This window comes from Eulemur rufifrons, chromosome 30 (genome assembly GCF_041146395.1).
Source record: "Eulemur rufifrons isolate Redbay chromosome 30, OSU_ERuf_1, whole genome shotgun sequence".
Classification (NCBI taxonomy): Eukaryota; Metazoa; Chordata; class Mammalia; order Primates; family Lemuridae; genus Eulemur; species Eulemur rufifrons.
In genome coordinates, this window is record NC_091012.1 from 49,412,225 (window position 1) to 49,432,886 (window position 20,662).

At 40.1% G+C, this 20,662-nt stretch overlaps 1 protein-coding gene across 2 annotated transcripts in view; it reads right to left on the reverse strand.

Annotated features, from left to right (window-relative positions):
* Positions 1-14,072: 14,072 nt before the first annotated feature.
* The window catches only part of GRIA3 (glutamate ionotropic receptor AMPA type subunit 3), a 289,966-nt gene continuing 283,376 nt past the window's right edge, over positions 14,073-20,662 (reverse strand). For both annotated transcript variants that reach the window (XM_069464373.1, XM_069464374.1), the window contains exon 16: positions 14,073-16,294. The gene's annotated coding sequence lies outside the window, so the exon portion shown is untranslated. The remainder of the gene's footprint in view (positions 16,295-20,662) is intronic.

Sequence of the window (20,662 nt, forward strand, 5' to 3'; positions counted from 1 at the left end):
CTTACTCTTTACAAGCTAGCCGGTTCTGTGTACATTATGTTGCTTTAACGAAGTTTTTGCCTAGGAAAAAACTCCTAAATTGTTAACTTTTGTATAGTAATTTATTTTAAGATAAAAAGTGAATGATTGTTAAAATCCAAAGAGAATCTTCAAACAGTCTTACTATTTAGAAATAGTGCATGTATTCAAGTTTACACCCAAGTTGAAAAAATGTTTTGAGACTATTTAGATTGGTTTTAAAACAGCTTAATCTTGATCCTCATGTAAAAAGCATGTTACCATTTTGTATCATTGTTTGAAGTGCTAAGGATTGGTGCTGAAGGTTTTTTCCAGTCTATAGTCAGGTGATCTTATTTTGATGGGATTCAGAAAACTATCCTAAAATGAAGGCTTCAGAAGCAAAAATTTTCTGACCTTGCCTTGTCTGACTGCCTCTTGTACCAATTCTTTCCTGAAGCTAGCCATAAAAACCCGAATCCCTCTTCCCTAAAGGCAGGTCATAAAGGCCAGAACCCCTTTTTCTGAAAGCTAGCCATAAAACCTCAAATTATTCTATGTAAAAACTGGCCATAAAGTAATTATCTGGCCTACTTTGTTTTACTGTAAAACCTCATTCCAGAAAGGGCTTTGCCCTGAACTCAGAAGGAAGGAATGCACACTCAGAGGCCAAACAGAATCTAAATATAAAAGCCTTGCTGGGTTGTGCCACTCAGCCTGTTAGAATTAGCTTACACCCTTTTTGTGCAATCATATTTCTACATGGATGTCCATACTTTAAACATAAAAATGGACAATTTCCCCCGCATCTTTGAGTGTTCATTCTGAAGGCATCCATGCATGAGTTTTAATTCTTTCTCCTATTAATCTTCATGTCAGTAAATTTTCAGCAAGTCTTTATGGGAACAGTGGCCTTTGCTCCCAAACTTTGGGGGCCAGGGACACTTTGATGCCTACAATGTCAATAGTTTTTATTTTGGGATGTGGTGTTTTAGAAGGATCTAGTTAACCAATACCTTTAATTAGGATATTCTAAAATGTCTACTATGTTTATAAAATTTAGAAGTGATGTTATATTTGTTTAAAATAGCAAGTCTTATTAAAATATTTGTTTTTATTGGTAAGATATATGAGTTTAAAAGAAAAACAATAATTAAAACTATTTTGATTCCTGTTCTGTGTAATATATCTAATTTACAGGGTATAAAAATGGTTAACAGAAAAATAACTTAAACTGATAACTGGAATCTAAGTGAACTGCTAAGATAAATAAATAAACTAGATAAATTAGGTAAACATAAATGAAATAAATACAAATGAAATTTACATAATTTACAATCTTAAAGTCATTATGTTAAGTTAAAGAAGATAATCATAAAATGTCTGAGTCACTTATAAGGTAAAGTACTAGAACATTAGTTCTTAAATATAGGTTTAAGCTTATACCTTGATATCTTATTTTTATGTTTATGAATGCTAATAAAATTGGTGACTGATAACAGTTCAAAGTTATTTTAACTTCCTAAGTTTTTCCTAAGAGTTGACATTATGATTAGTATATGTAATTAAAACTGGTAGATAGAAGGGAAACAATTTTATCTAATTTATTGATTTTGAAACTGCTTTAAATTAAGTAAATGATAATTAAATTGAATGGATATAAAAGTTAAAGGTTATAAAAGGTTTATAAAAATCTTAACTTACAGTCAAATTGGTTAAAATTAGATGGATTTGTTTATAAGATTTTATTAAAATTAACTTTATCATTAATACATTAATACAATGAAAAATTTATTTTTCTCTTTTGAACTAGATATTCACATGATATTAATAGGAATAACAAAAGACTGTAGGAATAACACTTTTGTTCACCTTCTGAATAAATTGCAAAAAGCGGGGAGGAGGGGGGAAGGAGAGAAAGATTCAGCCTGCCTTGCCTCCTCATTAACTTGTACTTCAGTCTGTCTGTATTAGGTTTTATAGTTCTTTAAGAAACTGAGTCTCCTCTATCAAAGAATAAAATTTTTGCATTTTAAAAATATTTGGATTATCAGGGTCATGGTCCTCAAATTTGGCTCAGAATAAATCTCTTTAAAATTATTTTATAGACTTCGACTTCTTTACCATTGACAGTAGTACATATAATGTGTTTTTGCACAGTGTATATCTCACACAGTGCATTATTCATTACACACACGGCGGTATTAGCTAGGAAATTGGGATCAGGTAAATAAGACCAGGAAGTAATGACTGTTGACATTATATGCAATAATCTGTTTTCCTGGAACAAACTGCAAATATATTCTGTTTGGAATTAATACAGTATGTTAAATTTTATCCATAAAAATGACTTATGAGATTGAATCCATTAGTTTAATGGAATATCACAATCATTATTCCAAACTTATTTATATTGCAATCAGTAGAATGGGATGTCTCTTCCGAATAAGAAAATGAATGCCTATGCCAACTATTTCCTCTTATTTAATTTTAACAATAGTGAATCATCATATGTGATATGTATTTTTCATATTTATGCTTGTAAATAAATCCCACCAGAGAAAATAGAAGAGAGGAAAGCCACATTAAGACTTGCAAACTGTTTCTCTCAGATGGTTTTAGGGCTTTTTGTTTCCACAATGAAATGATCAGCATTAGGGCATGATCCCTAATGAGAGTCTGGTATGGGCCAGGAATTATGAGCAAGGGATGGCCCATGGTGTGACACTCACTGCTTGATCCATTTCAGAGGATCCTTGCATTTCATCAAGGCCAAGGCTTCCAATCAAGGCCTTGGAAGATCCTAGAATGAAAATTCCCATAATTAAGAATGTTCAAAAAAGGTTGGATGGGATGTTGTTGGTTCTGTTGCCTCTGGAAATTAGCGAATCAGCAGGCTTGAAATTTTACTATTAGACATTCGTCCTTTTGGTTTATACTATTGCCTCTGCAGGATGACCCAATTCAAATATACTCACACATGCAAGTTGTGATTAGCAAGTTTCTTAACCTTAACATCTCTATGCCTCACTTTCCTTATTTGTAAGAGTACCTACATTGTAGGCTTGTTGTGATGATGAACAGTGTAAATTGTCTCTCACATCAAGGCGTGATTGATTTATCATATTGTCAAATCTCTTTCCTATAAGATGTTAAGAGAAGCAGTGCTCTGAGACTTGGCAAGTTTAGATGAAGGTAAGTTCTGTAATGGACGTAATCTTTTTTTCCTGTAAGATATATTAATGTGCTTTCCTCTTAGTTTTTCAGATGCACAACCTTCTTTCTAGTTGTCTCAAGGCATCTGTCTGCCCAGGGGTGGTGAGAGGAGGGTAGAATTAGCACTTGTATAGCAAAAATTCAAAAACAAAAAAAATATTAATAGTATTCCATTTCTGGTTTCTACAATAGGATTTTCAAGTTCAAAGCAAGAAAATAGGTCTGAAAGCCAGACTTTCTTAAGAGGGAAAGGAATTTTCTAAATACCTATATCTTCTTTATGTTATAAAGACGACCTGGGCTGAGCTGATCATGGACTTTAACCTAAAGTCCCTTTTGGCCAGATAAGAAGAGGTAGAGCGATAATAAAGCTTGCTTCTCTGATTCCTCTGGACAGCAGGAGGAAGAGTAGAGGGAGGTGAAGATAGAGGAGAAATGTGGTCAGGGATATAGAAATATCCCTTTGTTGGGCAAACGTTATAGAATAAAGAGCCATCTGCCCTTCTATTCCAGTTTAGGACTCATAGTCTACAGCCATTTTCCAGGATCCATCTAGTTTCTTCAGGGGCCAGATTTGGTAATTAAACAGGATATTACGGGGATCTCCCCCCTCGTGTTGTTTAAATCTTTAGAAGTGGCAGTAATTTCTACCATCCTCCTTGGGATGTGATACTATTTTTGATTTACTATCTTGGTTAGTCTCTTGCAGGGGGAGGAGAAGCAGCTTCAGAAAATTCCATTTGATTTTCTCCACTATGGCGAAAGACCCAACATGAGGATTATTCCAACTGCCTTGTATGTCCATTCCAATTATGCATCCAAGGACCAGGAAAATGACCATCAAGTAAGTCAGGATACCCAGTGAATCCACTGTAACTGAGGCTTTGGCCGGGACTCCATTTATTACCTGACACCCATATTATTTCACTCTAACAGGGGGACATGATGATGCTTCATGCTGGCAAGTATCAATGTCAACTCAGACCGTGGGTCCAATAGTGCTTGAGATATCTGGATATGCCTTTTTTCCTAGTGTATGGTAAATGTACATTATGTACAATAAAGATAAAGTAAATTTACCCAGGTATATGGTCCCCAAGTAGATGGTACTTTTGGTAAGGACTAGGGGAGAGCAGCTGTGATCTGCTTTGCTCCTAAACAGCATCTACTGGAACAGAGCCTAAACAGGGCATGTTACTTTCCAAATGAAAATTGAAAGGTGGGAAGCAACGGCTGATCCAGATGGGAAGGACTCAGCGAAAGAACTCTGGAAGTATGAAGAATCAAATGGAAAGCACACCACCAAAGAGGAACACCAGCTCTCTAGCAATGGACATTAACTAAATTCAGAACACTAAAATGACAGAAGAATTTAGAGCATGGATTGTAAGAAAACTCAATAATATGCAAGAAAAAATGGATAACCAACACAAAGAAACCATACACACACAAAAAAAATCCAGGACTTGGAAGAAAAATTCACTAAATAAATTGAAATATTAAAGAAAAATCAAACTGAACTTCTGGAAATGAAGAATTTATTCAAGGAACTACAAAACACAGGGGAAAGCCTCAAGAACAGGGTAGATCAAACAGAAGAAAGAATCTCAGGGATTGAAGATAACACTTTCCAATTAAATAAGTCAGTCACAGAGATAAAGCAGAGAAATAAGAGAAAAGAGCAAAGCCTACAAGAAATGTGGGATTATGTGAAGAAGCCTAACATGAGAGTTATGGGCATCCCTGAGGGTGAAGAAGAAAATACACAAGGGTTAGATAAGCTGTTTGAAGATATAATAGAGGAAAATTTCCCAGGCCTTGCTAAAAATCTACATATACAGATACAAGAACCTCAAAGGACTCCTGGGAGCTTCATTGCAAACATGAAGACATCATGACATGCAGTCATCAGACTGACCACAATATCCACTAAAGAGGCCCTTCTACGAGCTGTAAGGCAAAAGAAATAAGAAACATACAAAGGAGAGCCCATCCGAATAACACCAAACTTCTCAACTGAAACCTTACAAGCAAGAAGGGACTGGGGCCCCATTCTCACTCTTCTGAAACAGAATAATTCCCAGCCTAGAATCTTGTACCCTGCAAAACTCAGTTTTGTATATGAAGGAGAAATAAAGACATTCTCAGATAAGCAAAGACTGAGGGAATTCACCAAGACAAGACCAGCCCTCCAAGAAGTACTCAAAACAGTGTTATACACGGATCAGCACAATAAACACTCACAAATGTAAAATCACTCAAAAGCTAAAGATCAAAGGCCAGATCCCACAATGGCTCAAGAGAGAAAACAAAGCAACAAAGTTCAACCCAACAGGATGAACAGAAATCTGCCCCACCTATCAATTCTCTCAATAAATGTGAATGGCTTGAATTGCCCACTAAAGAGACATAGGCTGGCCAAATGGATAAATACACACAAGCCAAGTATCTTCTGTCTTCAGTAAACACAACTAACCTGCAAGGATGCATTCAGACTCAAGGTGAAGGGGTAGAAAACAATATTTCAAGCAAACAGAAACCAAAAGAAGGCTGGCATGGCAATTTTGACTCCTTCCAGCACATGCTGGCTATGTCTTCCAGTTCCTTTGAGGTATAGTCCCTTTCCTCCCCTATCAAGTCCAGCTTGTTTTTGGAAGGCATTTGCTGCTTACAGGCCTATTGCTTTGTGGAGGAAAGACCTCCATATTGTCTTCTCATACAGAGGAAATACTAGCTCTTACTGGGGAAGAGTGGGCCACTTCTTTAGGCTCAGAAGTTTTAGGGAAGACTGAGGAGTCAAAATATTCAGGAGCATCCACTTAGATGTCCTCGTTCCATGTGTCAGGGTCCCAAATTTTCTCAACTAGGACGCCAACTTTGGCACAACATACCTAAGTTGAGCATTCAACTATCCTTGAAGTTCAGCCACAATAATAGTCACATCCTGGGTTTGCTCTTTTCAACTTTTGATGCTTACCCATTATGTTAAATTAGGGCTTCTTTTAAGCTACTAAAGAGAGTTTTGTGTTCTTACATTTAAGTTTTTAAATAATTTTATTTATTTATTTATTTATTTTCAAAACAGGGTCTTACTCTGTCACCCAGCTGGAGTGCAGTGGTGTGAGTGTAACTCACTGTAGCCTCAAACTCCTGGGCTCAAGTGATCCTCCTGCCTCAGCCTCTCAAGTAGCTGAGACTACAGGTGCACAGCACCACCATGCCCAGCTTATTTAAATTTTTTTTTTTTTGTAGTGACTAGGGGGTAGGTCTCACTATGTTGTCCAGGCTGGTCTCAAACTCTGGACCTCAAATGATATTCCCGCCTTGGCCTCCCAAAGTGCTGAGATTACAGGCGTGAGACATTGTGCCCAGCCACTTTTAGTTTTTAATTGTTGTTTGCCTTAAGCTTGTTTTTTATGTGCTTGTAGGGCATAAATGTAACTTAATAAAAGTATAAAATTCCATTTCTTCATATTTATAATTCTCCTAAACAATTCTCCTATTTGAAATGCTTGACTCATTCTACCAGCTAATGCCTCCTCCCCACTGGTACATTTGTCTGAAATGCCACAGGTGAAAGCTTTAGAAATTGGGCTGCCGCCTTGTGCCAGGGGCTCTCCTGGCACATAACCTCCTGTGCATAACCTTCTACCAGGAATGGGGTCCTCATTACCAGTCAGCTGCTGATGAGTCCACACCTCAAACCCATCTTACAGCTTGAGTTCTTGGACTGTTTCTGGCACCAAATGTTACAGGTTGGCTTCTCAGAGAAGCGGATGTGGAGAATGAGTTAGGAGCACAAAAAGTTTGTTAGGGACTAACACCTGTGAAGGAATAGAGACAAAGCAAGATTGGTATCTCTGATGGCAGGGGGAGCCATCAGAGGTGTTGCAGACCTTACAAAGTCTTTGCCAGCCCAAGGGGGCTCTCCAGAGCAAAGGTTGCTCATTAGAGGAGTCTCAGGGTGGGTGGAAATGGCTAGGCTCTTATCCCACTGCTTTGCTTGGTTATTGGCTGGGGGTCACCCCCAGAGAGTGTGACCCTGATTATCACCACTTTGCTCAGTCATTGGTTGCTGGATGCCCCAAGAAAAGTGTGACTTGGGTTCAAATGCTGAGGCAGATTCAGGAGATGCTTCAGCTGGAGGTTGTCAGCTAATAATACTCCTTGCAGCTGCTTAATTCCTTTCTTGAAGGGGGATATGAGGAGTGTATAACTATGTAGAGCATGGTCTGAGCCCAATACCACTATGTGTGAGCTAAATTTTTTTGGATTAAAATTTACTTTTTCCACCCGCTATACACTGTATGTGTCTCACAAACGAGATTCGACTTGTGCATCTGAGTGTCCTGTGCATCAGTTCAGGACCTAGCTACAGTGGTGAGCTTGGGGCATCAGCCATGGAGGTCACATAGAGAGGTTGTGATGGTGACTAGTGCAAGATATACTCCACATGCAAGGGAAGCTGGGGGCTAGGCTGCCTGGCTGGTGGGAGGTAAGGTAGGGATTCTTTGGGGAGAAGAGAGACATTGAAAAGATGGTAGATTATGGAAAATTGTCTTTGCTGATTGATTATGGGGAGCATGGACCTCTTTGGACAGAAAGTTTGTGAGGTTTCTCATTTTTATTTTGAACAGCATAGGGTGGCACCACTTCTCTGTCTTCAACAATACCTCCTAAGTTATGCCTGTTTTTTTCCCACTCCCACATTTTTTCATCAAACGTTTACAACTCTGTTCCAGTTATGGAAATGCTGAAGAGAGACTCTGCCCACGGTCCCAGTGCATGACCTAGCAGAGAAGACAATACACCATTACAGTACTATGAAAGAGGTAAGCATTACTGTGATGGGAGCAAAAAGGAAGAGTCCCTAACTCAATCTTTGTGGGAGAGGACAGTTGGGGAAGGGTCCCCGGAGGAAATGATGCCAATTTAGTCTTGAAGGCAGAATATGAATTAGGCATAAAAGTAGGGGAATGGGAATTCCACGTGGACATAGAAGCATGTGCAAAAGCATGGAAACATGAACAGATATGGTAAAGGCAGGAATTTTAAATAGTTGAATATGACTGAGTCTTAGTGGATATGTGTGAAGGAGTGGAGAAGGGAGACAGAGTAGTTAACTACAAGGCTGAAGAAATAGGCAGGAAGCAGATTATAAAGGACTTTTATGGTAAAATAAAGAGCTTAACTCTTATGCCAAAGATCACTAGGGACCCACTGATACTGAGGAGTGATGACATCAGAAAAGTCATTCTGGCTGCAGTATGCAGGATGAATTGAAGGGACAAAAACTGGAAACAAAAGAATACCTAAGAAGCTCTTGTATTAGGCCATATAGAAAGGTTCAAACTAAGGTAGGGATTCACAGAAATAGATGGATTTTAGAGATATCAAGGGGGTTGAATCATCAGGACTTGATTGCAGATAAGGATAAGGGAGGAAGCAGGCAAGGTTGATTTCTAGGTTTCTGAATTGGGTGACTGGGGTTATGATGGTGATTGACCTCCTGTCCTATTTTCTTCTCTATATGGCATAACTCTTTGTGGCAATGGCAAGGATTTCTTAGTTTTCTCAGGCTGCCATACTGTTTAAGCTTAAACATACTGTTTAAGCCAACAGTCTGTATGGCTTAAACAACAGAAATTTATTTTCTCACAGTACTGGACGCTGGAAGTCTGAGATCAGGGTGTCAGCATGGTCAGGTTCTGGTTAGGGCTCTCTTCCTGGCTTGCAGATGGCTGCCTCCTTGCTGTGTGCTCTCTTGGCCTTTCCTCTGTGTACGCGTGTGGAGCACAAAGAGAGAGAGATCTCTGTCTCTTCCTTTTCATATAAGGTCACTAATCCTATCACATTAGTTCCCCATTCTTATGACCTCATTTAGCTTTAATTACCTCCTAAAAGCCCTATCTCCAAATCCAGTCACGTTGGGGGTTAGAGCTCAACATAAACTTTGGAGGGGAAGTGATTCAGTACATAGCAAAGGGTAAGGAAAAAAAAATCTGAAGAATTAGCTGCTTAGTGTACTCTGAATGCTTACAGAAATATACATGTTTGGGTATATATAAACTGAATGCACAACTCTTCTGCTGGTTCTCTTCTCGGTCTTTCTGGGTTGATTCCACTTAGGTTGTATCTACTATCTCCTTCAGAGTTATCAGAGCCACCTCCTTGTATTGTTATGTTTTGGGGCCCTTGGCTAGCTTGCTTGGAGCTTGCACATTCCTTCCTTGGTGACAACCCTAGGTGGTTTTGTTCCACATGTGTGCAAACCATATTATGATTCTGGGATCCAAAGGATACAAAGAACCATATGCTTACTTTTCATTACATCTTATAACTGTACAAGTTGATGTTAAACTGACTTTGTTTTTCCATTGTCATTGTTCTGTGAGTTCTGCTTTTGAGTGCAAGCCTGTTTTTCTCAGATTGTCGTATCCACCAATTTTAAAGGTCATTAGATTTATTTTATATTTTATTTTACTCCCCATCAATGGGGTTTTAAATCAAGATGGAGACTCTTAGAGGAAGCTCTGATTTAGCAGTGGGGTGAGGATAAGAACAGACACAATAATTTCTGCATTGGAAATGTTGAGTTTGATGTAGGATAATCCCATAGACGTTTGAATATACTGGTTTGGAGCTCAGGAGAGAGGTTTGAGATAGAAATAAAGACTTAAGAGACATCACAATATAGGTGGAAATGGAAACCATGGGATAGCACCCAGGAGGAGTAAACAGAGTGGAAAGAAAGGAGGGGACATGTTGGAACTCAAGAAAACATTGACATTAAGAGGTAGGAGAGGCTGGGCACGGTGGCTCAGGCCTTGATCCTAGCACTCTGGGAGGCCGAAGGGGGAGGATTGTTTGAGCTTGGGAGTTCGAGACCAGCCTGAGCAAGAGCAAGACCCTGTCTCTACTAAAAAAATAGAAAGAAATTATCTGGACAACTAAAAATATATAGAAAAAATTAGCCGGGCATGGTGGCGCATGCCTGTAGTCCCAGCTACTCGGGAGGCTGAGGCAGGAGGATTGCCTGAGCCCAGGAGTTTGAGGTTGCTGTGAGCTAGGCTGACGCCACGGCACTCACTCTAGCCAGGGCAACAGAGTGGGACTCTGTCTCAAAAAAAAAAAAAAAAAAGAGAGATAAGAGAGGAGACTAGGAAGCAGAAGAGAAATTAGCAGCAGTAGAGTAGGAGGGAGCCCAGGAAAGAGGGCTCTCACAGAAGTCAAAAGACGAAAGATTTCCAAGATGAGAGACGTTAATAGCACCAAATTCTGGAAAGAGGCTGAATAATATAATGACTATCAAAAAGGATAAAGTAGGGTTAAATTTTTCTGTAAAGAGCAAGCTAGTAAACATTAATATTTTAGACTTTGTGGGGAATACTGTTGCAACTAGTCAACTCTGCCATTGTTCAGTGAAAGCAGCCGCAGACAGTAGATAAATGAATGTGTGTGGCTGTGTTCCAATAAAACTTTATTAACAAAAACAAATGGTGGGCTGGATTTAGCCCATGGGGCTGAAGTTTGCCATCCCTTGCTGTAAAGTACAGATTAGAGTTTATTGATGACCTTGGCAAGAGAAGTTCCTGTACATTGGTGGCAGCAGAAGCCCTACTACAATAAATGAGAAAGTGGAGATGGAGAGTGCAACAAGCTTTTCTGAAGCTACACTGTAAGTGGGGGGAAGTGTGGGCCCTAGAGGGCATCACCAGGTTCAGAGAGGATTTGCAATCTTTCAGAGAAACTCCTGAACTCTCACGGTGGAAGACTGCAGTGTTCTCTGGAATATTTGTAAAGGTTGTTTCTCCCATCTGCTTGCTTGTGAGCTGCCACCAAAACTTTAATTGACTTGTTCAGGCTTAATGAATATTTATTAGGAAAATTGTAAATCAACCATTTTGCTATAGGATTGAAACTCAATGAAACCACTGCAGGGGTAATTTTTCCAAAGCTGCTGACATGGGGAGAAGATTATTTCTTAGGCTGTCATTACAGGTTCTTTTACACTTTCACAGCTAGGGCATTGCGAATCAACAAATAAGCAAATACCTCCTGCTCAGAGGGCGGGTAGGCTGGCAGGAAAATGGTCATTCTGAGTTTCTGAGCAGCTAGAGGCTTAAAGGGGCCTCGTATGACTCCTCAATTGCAAAGGCTCACAGCTTTTGAAACTCCAAGAGAAATTCGGTTGGATTCCACCTGACTGTATTAGGAAGAGCAAGTCCAAATGAAGGGGCAAAGGGAATGTCCTCCTCTTGGCCTTCTTATAGTATTTCCTCTGAGCAAGGCATTGGACATAAATGGATGCAGATTCTTTTTAGTCATCATCTGTCTTGTCACCAAGACTGCAGTCCCCTTGAGGACAGGAGCCAAGATTGTTCCTCCCTCATCTGGTGAGGAGAGGAAGAGAGTGTATACCTTCTCCCAACCATCTAGTCCAGGTGATGTTTGGTTACAATGACAATGGCTGTCAGAAAATTTGGGGATCTTGCCCATTCAAATGGGCTTGTGAACCCTCAGTGTTGAGGATGCTGAGGATGTGGCAGGTTTGGAACACTGATATGCCCCTAAAGCCTCCCTCCACCCTTTCTGGACAATAATGTTCTATCAGGGAGCCTTTTGAGAAAGCCCAAGTGCCCTGTGTCTTCACTGAGTGTAAATGGCTTGTCCATGACTCCTAGTCTTGGATGTGCAGGAAGTCTCTTAGCACTTCATAGCACTTTTAGTTCTGGAGGCAGGTTTCATTAATTCTCAGTGCCACCTGCCATTCTCTTGCAAGACTGTGCCCTTCCTTCAGTCCAGAGACATAGGGGTGAAACTGTAAGTTTTTCCAGGGCCCCCAGATTCAGGAGAGATTTCTTGATGGGATGCTAGGTTTTGTGTGCTCTGATAACTGAATGCAGATATATTGTTGCTGAGTTTCATGTCTGCTAAGTGATCTGATAATAAATTGGTTCCCGGGAAGCCCAATCCAACAGCGTGGGGACAAGAGGGGGAGGGATACAGTCCAGAGTAGCTGCAAAGCTGGCTCAGGTTTTGAGAGTAATTCTCCCACTCATAATAGGTTTTGGTGGCGTTTGTGTTACAACTGGTTTCTGACCCCATGTGAGATAGCATATTAATGCATCTTCTGTTTGATTGAGTCTGGATTCTGAGGAATAATGGTTTTGCTTCTCACTTCTCAGTTCATTCTCCTCCTCTATGTTCATCTCCCTAAGTTACAGTCAATCCTTTTCCCCATCCAATAGCAGGAATATGATTTGTAGCACTATTTCTCCCCATGATCCTGCCAGTTTTCTTAGAGACATTTGCCCTTTCTGTTTGAAGATTGTTCTATTGACTGAGTGTGATCAGATGTGTCTTAACAGGGCAAGAATACTGACACAGAGACCAAGAGGCATTCTCCTTTTGTGCATGGGAGGAGAGTGCTATTTGAAGTTCAAGGCCTTTTTGCAGACTTGGTTGGCAAGGCTGACCTAAGTGTATGCAAAATATATAGCTATTTACAGCCCAATTTGAGAAACACTAAAAGGACTCTTTTTTGCTTCTCCCTTCCTTCAAGGAGAAAAATCCCCAAATCCCACCTAAACCAAAATAGTGCTCCACTATCATCTGCCACAGTGCCTGAGATTAGCTTCTCCTTTGGGATAAGGAATTAGAGTTCCTATTAAAATAGAAATCTATTATTATGGAGGATCCAGGGACATCTCTTGGTACTTGAACTGATTTCTTCAGCTCCCAAGGGGACTATCACTCTAGTCTAGTCACTGAACCTGCTCCCTATAGAATCATTTCTCTTCTGGTGGGATTGCCACAGGTGCCTTAATAATAAAAAATAGTAGTTGAAGAGTTATGAAGTGTGAGTGGTTCAGCAGCTATTCAGCATTTCAGAGGACAGTGATAATGGTAGTAATTGTGATGAAGCCTACAGGCCAGTCTATACTTCAGAATTTTCTGAGAGTGTTTCTTTCTCACTCCTATTTTTCTTCTTCACCAAGGTCTTGTGTTCCTTGCTTTGTAACTCCCTAACCCCAGGTATCTTTCTTCCTTTATCTCCCTAGCATATCAACTGCACTTTTCTTCTTTTCTGGTTCAGTTGCAAATTATCCCCTCTCCTTTTTTCCTATCATTATCCCTTGTTCTCTAGGATGATAATAATATAAAATTATTTTACATTGAAACACTTGCTTTATTTATTGGATAAAGTTGAATTCCATGTTCAGAATCTGCAAATCAGACTAGATCATTAGCCTTTCATTTCTCTCTCAGGAATATTCTAAAATCAGTATAGTCCTAAATTCATTATTTCTTCAGTGCAATAAAGATCAGTGACCTTTGGTGGAATAAAGGTTTTCCAATGAGGCATTAAGTTATTATCAGTCATTAAAGCAACAGTGCAAAACTTAGCCAAGCAACTAAGAGTACAAGGACATATACTTTGTGATGGCATGGGAAAGTAATTGGAAGTGTTTTTGAAGGTCATCAGTTCTGAATTTGGGCACTTCCTTGGGAGGTCTTGTGTGGAGATAGGAGAATTGGGGACCAAGGTTGCAGACAGGGCAACCCTCTGGGGAGAGAGTCCCAAAGGGGGAAGGAGACAAAGAATGGTAATGGAATGCCTTAAAGTTAAACTAATCTAAGGTCTTAGAGCTATGGTTCTGTTTAAGTTGAGGGGTCTGAGCCTGAATACAGTTGCAGTTGGGCTGGGGAGAGGTGTAATCCTTTGTGAAAATCCCCAGTAAGGAGACTGTTGCATCATTGGCAAAGCTTCTGGGAGGAAGTCAATCAGTGAACAACTTCTTGGCATTTGCGTCCACGTAAAATTTTAAACAGCTAGTCAAAGTACAGACACAGAATTCTTTCTTTACAATTTTATTTACAAAATGTATTAAAACTTTGTACAATACCTCATGGCAATGAGGCTCCGTAATTTATGCCCACACATGCAATTTACGCTTTTACAGCCATTAGTTTGCTTGGCAATTTTTCTGTTCACTGAAGTACAGCTTTAACAACAAAAAGAAAAGAATTGGAAAAAAAAATCCTCAAGTGACTACCGCCAAACTCCCATAGCTTGAAGTTAGTAGCAGAAATTTGAAGCAATCAATGTTTTTTTAAACATGCAAGTTTTTTTTAAAAAATAACAAACCAATTTACCCGCCTCTTCAACCCAGTGAAGTTTCCTCTCTGAAAAACTGATTTGAGTCAATAAACATACATTTCTCTTTATACAGTGCCTATGAAAACGTTTGTGTGTAGGTTGGTTGGTTTGTTTTATACAACTTTGTGTTCACACAGCGTTAGCTTCCCGTGTTGGGACATTATAGCATTCATAAGTTGAAAATCACAGTTTCATGAGAACAAAACAAAACAAAAACACAACAGCTTTCTTTTTTGTTCAATGCCATTTAAATTTTGACAGGTGAGTTATTTGCTTATGACACAATTTTTGGAATGAAAGTTTATATTACACTTTTCTGAAAACGGTTCATTGGAACGAGACTTCTTCCTTTCTTTTCTGAAGACAAGAGCAAATATGCAGTGAGTCAACTAAGCATCTAAGGGTCACACTTGGGAAATGAATGCGAGCTCCTAGTTTTTGCAGTCTGGAAACTTCCCAATGCACATTACCGATGAGAGCAAACTACTGAACTACAGAAAGCATACGTCGTTATATAGGAGGTAATTAGTGAGCGGAGACTATTTCCTCTGACTGTTCTGATGATGCCAATGGCAGGTATGCAATTAGTTACTTGATAGCCCATGGAGCAGTGGAGTGATCTTCTGAGAAAGTCAGTAGAGACTGCTCTAAGCAAGGACCTGGAGTGATGCTGCGGGCCTTGGATTAGCAGTAAGGATCGGGAATGCATTTTAGTCTTTGCAAACTAGAAAAGGACACATGCAGTCTGACGGAGAGCCACAGGCAGTAGCAGGCAACAGCTGGTAAGACAGACCTAGCAAGAATAAAGTCAGACTGTGAACTGCGGTCTGAACCTGCTGTCCTGCCTTGCAATGCGGTCCTGTCTCCGGAGTGTACACTTGAAAGGCATACTTAGCAGATAAAGCCGAGCTAAACACAGTGTTGTTTCTGAGAAAGATATTCTAAACACGTCTGGGAGTATAGGCAGCATTTCCCTCATCTCAATGCTAGATACTCAGCTCCATTGACTTAAAATGCACACTGAAGCAAGAAAAACAGATCTGTGAGCTGAAATTCCAGGCTTCTTGGTGAGTCCCGAGATCCGTTTTAGGAAAGCACCAAGAGGTATCCTGATAGTGCCCCGTCCCTTGCTACACACAAAAGTCAATTTCGAAATCTCTGTTAATCCCTTCACTGAGTGGGAAGTTATCAAAGCATTTTCACAAAACCATTTCAAGAACACAGAGAAGTCACCGTTTAGTCCCTTTTCCAAAGCGTTTGAATTTACTTAAGTGTTGCATTTACATTCTAAAGATACACACATTTCAGCAACGTGGAAAGGAAATAGGGTGCACAGAACATCACCACCAACAGGAAATACCAAAAACATCTGGTCAGCAGATCCTAGAAGAAATGCCAGTCTGTCTTCCCAAACACTGGGAGACAGATTTTTTTTTTTTTAATCAGGAAGAATTAATTCTTTTAGCTAACATTGGCCTCTTTGCTGAATTGGAATTTTAAATTTGTGTGTATGTATGCGTGTGTGTGTGTGTGTGTGTGTGTGTATTAAAGAACATGGTGTTTGTATACTGTGCAGTGGTATCAAAGAATGGCTTTTTTTGAATTGACTTTTTTTAATAAGATTTTTTTCACATACTGAAATCTTGCATGTCCATTTTTTGTTGGTTTTTATTTAATTATTTTTTCAAGCAAAGCAAAAAGATTTCAATGATGGTTTGCATTGTCGTGAGTCTCAGAGTGTTCCATAAGGCACTGAAGGAAAAAAAAAATCAGTTTTTCCTATTGAAAGGTCATTGCACCATCAGCAATATTCGTGTCATTCCCGACACCAAGGAGAGTGAAATCTGGCTCAGGATCCTTGAAGCAGCCACGTTTTCGGTGATTTCCTCTCATCACTTGCCTCCAGTGGGAAGGGATCTGCAAAGGCAAGGGGAAATTTAAATTTGAAGGGGCTTTCTATTGGGAATTGAGAAGTTTATTATGGCTCAGTTGATCTTGGGGAAAAGCCATGGCTGTTTTCTCAAATTGGCATCTCTGGGCCTGTACCCCAGTTGACTGGCTTTAGGCAACAGGTCTGGTTAAATTCTCTAATCTGATGCAAATGCTTTGCAATAGGTTAAATTAGGAGCATTCTCTACCATATTTATTGTACTAGGGAATATGCGGGCATAGTATGATGTCTAACTCAAGAGTTTAATCACTTAAGATGTAGGTATACTAGAAAGTTTTAGTGGCATTTACATATAAATATTTGGGAGAACTATACTGTAGAGTGTATTTTGATTGCAGAATCTGTGACAAAGGACTGTTTACCTAGGACAGAAGGCAAACACTTCTCTACAGATTACTAAATTAAAATCCATTTTGACTGTGAGAAGAAAATTTGCTGTTCGTTGCCAGAAAGGTGACCACTTGTTTTTCTTAATACCTACAACCTTAGTTATTAAAGTCTGCAAATAGCACAAGGACTTTAAAGAGAGCACATTCTAGGAAGAAGCTAGAGCAAAGATAGCCATGAAGGGGCTTGGCATCCATGGGGTCTTTGCCTTGACATTAGGGGCCTGATTGAGATGCTGATGGTGTCTTCCTTTTGGAGGTATTAGTTCCTGGGGGGGATTAATTTGCCCCTGACTCTGAGTACTGAAGGCCACTTCTTGCCTCCTCTTCAAGCTCACACCTCCCTTTTCATCCTTTCCCTCTACACGAACGAGACACTTCCTTTTCTCCTGAGCTGACACTAAATATTATCTCAAAGGAGTGACATAATCATGATCCACCACTGGGCCTGGAATAAAAGTATCTGCCAGAAGAATGTCAAAGATGCATCTGAAGGCCAAAAGCACCCAAGGAGGACAGACTAAGATTAACATGGAAGTGGCAAACCTCTTCCTCGGAACCCCTTGCCCGAGTCATATCTGCGTTAGAAGCTTGGAGAAGTTTTATATCTATGGCAGAAAGATCAATGACTCCTCCTCCCTCCCCCATTGGCCATGGGATATCACCATCTTGCTGCATGACTTTGGGAAAGTGACCTAACTTCTCAGTCCCTCTGTTTCCTGCTTTTAAATGGGGATAAATGCAGTATTATGAGGTAAAAGTCCTCTGGGAGAAAGAACATTGCCACCTCAGTCATCCAGAATGTGGCTTCCCACTTAATGTAAAATGAACGCTTTTAAGCAGGAAAACTTCTCCAGGAAGAATGTCTATGCATAGGCTGCAGAAGGAAAATTGAGAATGGGCTGCATAAGCAAAGTTAATATTTTCTAGGAAGACTAAACAGAACGGTCCTAGAGGAAAAATGGAAATCTTTTTCTCTAACTTTAGGCATCTTGAGGTCTTGCAAATGAGAGAGATTTCAAAAATATTGTTGAAGAAGCCAAAGAAGCCAGAAGTAGTTCTGACCAGCAATAAAGAAATTGGAAATAATCTCTTAAAACAATTAGCAGAGTCAACCCTAGGGTGCAGTGAATCTGGAGCACTTGATGGTCGGTCACCTGCCACGACCTGCTTGTGGGGCCAGACTTCCAGTGGCTGGTCAGTAACCCAAAGGCATCAGGTAGTCAAAAGGCCATGTGCTCCCTAGGGGGTGCTAAACATGATCTGAGGCTGAGGCATGTGTTCCCATAATGAGTCCGATGATCCTGACTCCACTATCACCCATAGAAAATGAGAGACAACTACTTTGTCTTTCAAATGCCCTTTTATTAAACAGATTTCACTGGATCATATTTTTGCAGCTGATTTACCCTTAGTCATTCTTCCTGAACAATTACTGCTACTATAAACCCTCAAGGCAGGCTCTGATAATTAGCAATAAAAGTATAATCTCAGGGCATCTCTGGATCTCTGTGCCCCTGAATAGACCAGGACAGATTTAGGCCAACTCAGAGAACTGGAAGCCTAAGAACTAGGTAACAAGTTAGAAGTCACCAGTAGATATTCCAGAACTTCTTGAGAAATAAAAGATGAATGGGTGAAGAGGTCACTCTTCACTTAAACAATACTCCCCTAATGTCACATCACCAAATTAGCTGGGGTTATCCAGGGGTTTCTATTTCTTGTACAGCTTGCTTTGACTGACCCATGTGAGGTTTCCCCGGTATCTTCTGAGGCTTTTTCTTCTTGTCTGGAGATTGCACATAGGCTTGGAGGACAAATTTATTTGCAGAGGCTCATTCCAGGTTTTCTTTTCACCCCAGAAATGGTTGCCAAGGTGCTAGCTAACTGGGCTGTAACCACACTGCTGTTGGTGTCTATTAAGATGTGAGTTTTGCCTCAATTACCCTGAATTTTGCTTCACAAAAGTGGATCAACCAAGATGACTAAAGGAAAACCAGAGAGCCAGAATCTATGGCAAGTAAATTTCTGGGCTTTTCCCCTAGGTTTGATGTTCCAGGCCTCCACTTTAGGACTGTAATATTCTGCCCAAACAAAAATTTGCAGATCCCAGTTTCTCTCTCTCTCTCTCTCTCTATATATATATATACAAACACATATTAATAAATATTTCTCTCTCTCTATAGTTATCTATATATCTATCTCTATCTCTCCCTCCCACTTCCCTCCTTTCTTCCTTCCTTTCTTTCTTGAGTTACATTCTCTGAGATCATTTTCTCTAGAATCTTACTACTCCCTGGACCAGCAGCATCTGCATGACCTGGGAGCTTGTGAGCAATGTAGAATCTCAGGCTCCGTTCCAGACCTGCTGAATCAGGATCTCCATTTTTACAAGGTCCCCACATGGTTCACATGCATGCTGATGTAGGATGTATGAGTTGTACTGCTCTGTAGCTTTAATAAGAGACTGAGGCTATGGTAGCTGGGGAGTAGGGACATGGATTCTCACATGGAATGGTTGATAAACAAAGAGAGTCTGGAGGTCATGTGACCCTGAGCCCTGATACACTTCTGTTTCAGAAAGATTCTTTCTGGGGAAAGCAGGAGTGATTGAATATTCAGTCTTGTGTGGAGTACATAAGGAGTGGGGCATATGAAGGCTTGAAGTTCCTCAAGACTTTTCTTGTGGACAAGTGGGACAGAAACTTAAGATCTTCATTTGACAGGATCCTATTGTGGTTTCAAGTTTCCTGGAGGCCACCAGGCCATAGGTGGCTAGAAGCAGCATGGTTTAGTAAAGAATATGGCTATAGGAGGAAGAATGGCTGGGTTCTAGTCCCAGAACTGCCGCTACCTAGTTGTGTTGCCTTGAGTAAGTCACTTGATGTGGCTGAGTCTTAGTTACTGGAAAGGGAAATTACTACCGTCTTTTCTCAAATGAGGCAATAGATGTGAGAGCACACGGAAAACTGCTACACGGATTTAAGGTGTATTACTTATTTGGATGCCAGCATCTCAGAATTTAGGATAATTAAACTACTGAAATTGCTCATGTACCGTCCTATGAAAAAGCAAATAACATGACCTAAATTTTAATGGGCCTATATCACCTACTCAAGAGTAAAACATCTTAAGCACACTGGGACATTAAATGCTTGCATGCAAACAATGCTAATTACAGATGAATGCATGTATTGTACACCCACCAATGCAATGGGAACACTTTGTCAGCGGGTTAATTCAGTGTGCTGAGTATGTTGTGGCGAAAGGCAGGAAAAAAGAACAACCAGCAACTTCATTAAACAAGATGATGTTTTCCATGGTGAAGACAAATGATTTATTTGGATGAAACATTTAAAAATCAGCTGAATTTGGCCGGGCGCGGTGGCTCACGCCTGTAATCCTAGCACTCTGGGAGGCCGAGGCGGGTGGATCACTCGAGGTCAGGAGTTCGAGACCAGCCTGAGCAAGAGTGAGACCCCGTCTCTACTAAAAATAGAAAGAAATTATATGGACAACTAAAATATATATATACAAAAAATTAGCCGGGCATAGTGGTGCATGCCTGTAGTCTCAGCTACTCGGGAGGCTGAGGCAGGAGGATCGCTTAAGCCCAGGAGTTTGAGGTTGCTGTGAGCTAGGCTGACGCCACGGCACTCACTCTAGCCTGGGCAACAGAGTGAGACTCTGTCTCAAAAAAAAAAAAAAAAATCAGCTGAATTTAGATCCACAATGTGAAATATAAGGTCAAAACACAAATGCATTTGTAGAAATTCCAGCGCATTGACATTTACTCATGAAGTCAAAATCACCCACCTAAAATAAGGGTTATGAAGTTGCTAATTGTTCTGTTCCACTCCAGATAGACATGTTAGTGATGACAGATGTCCTTTAAAGTAACAAGACCACATTCTTTTAAACACTTCCAGAATGGAAACATTATCCTAA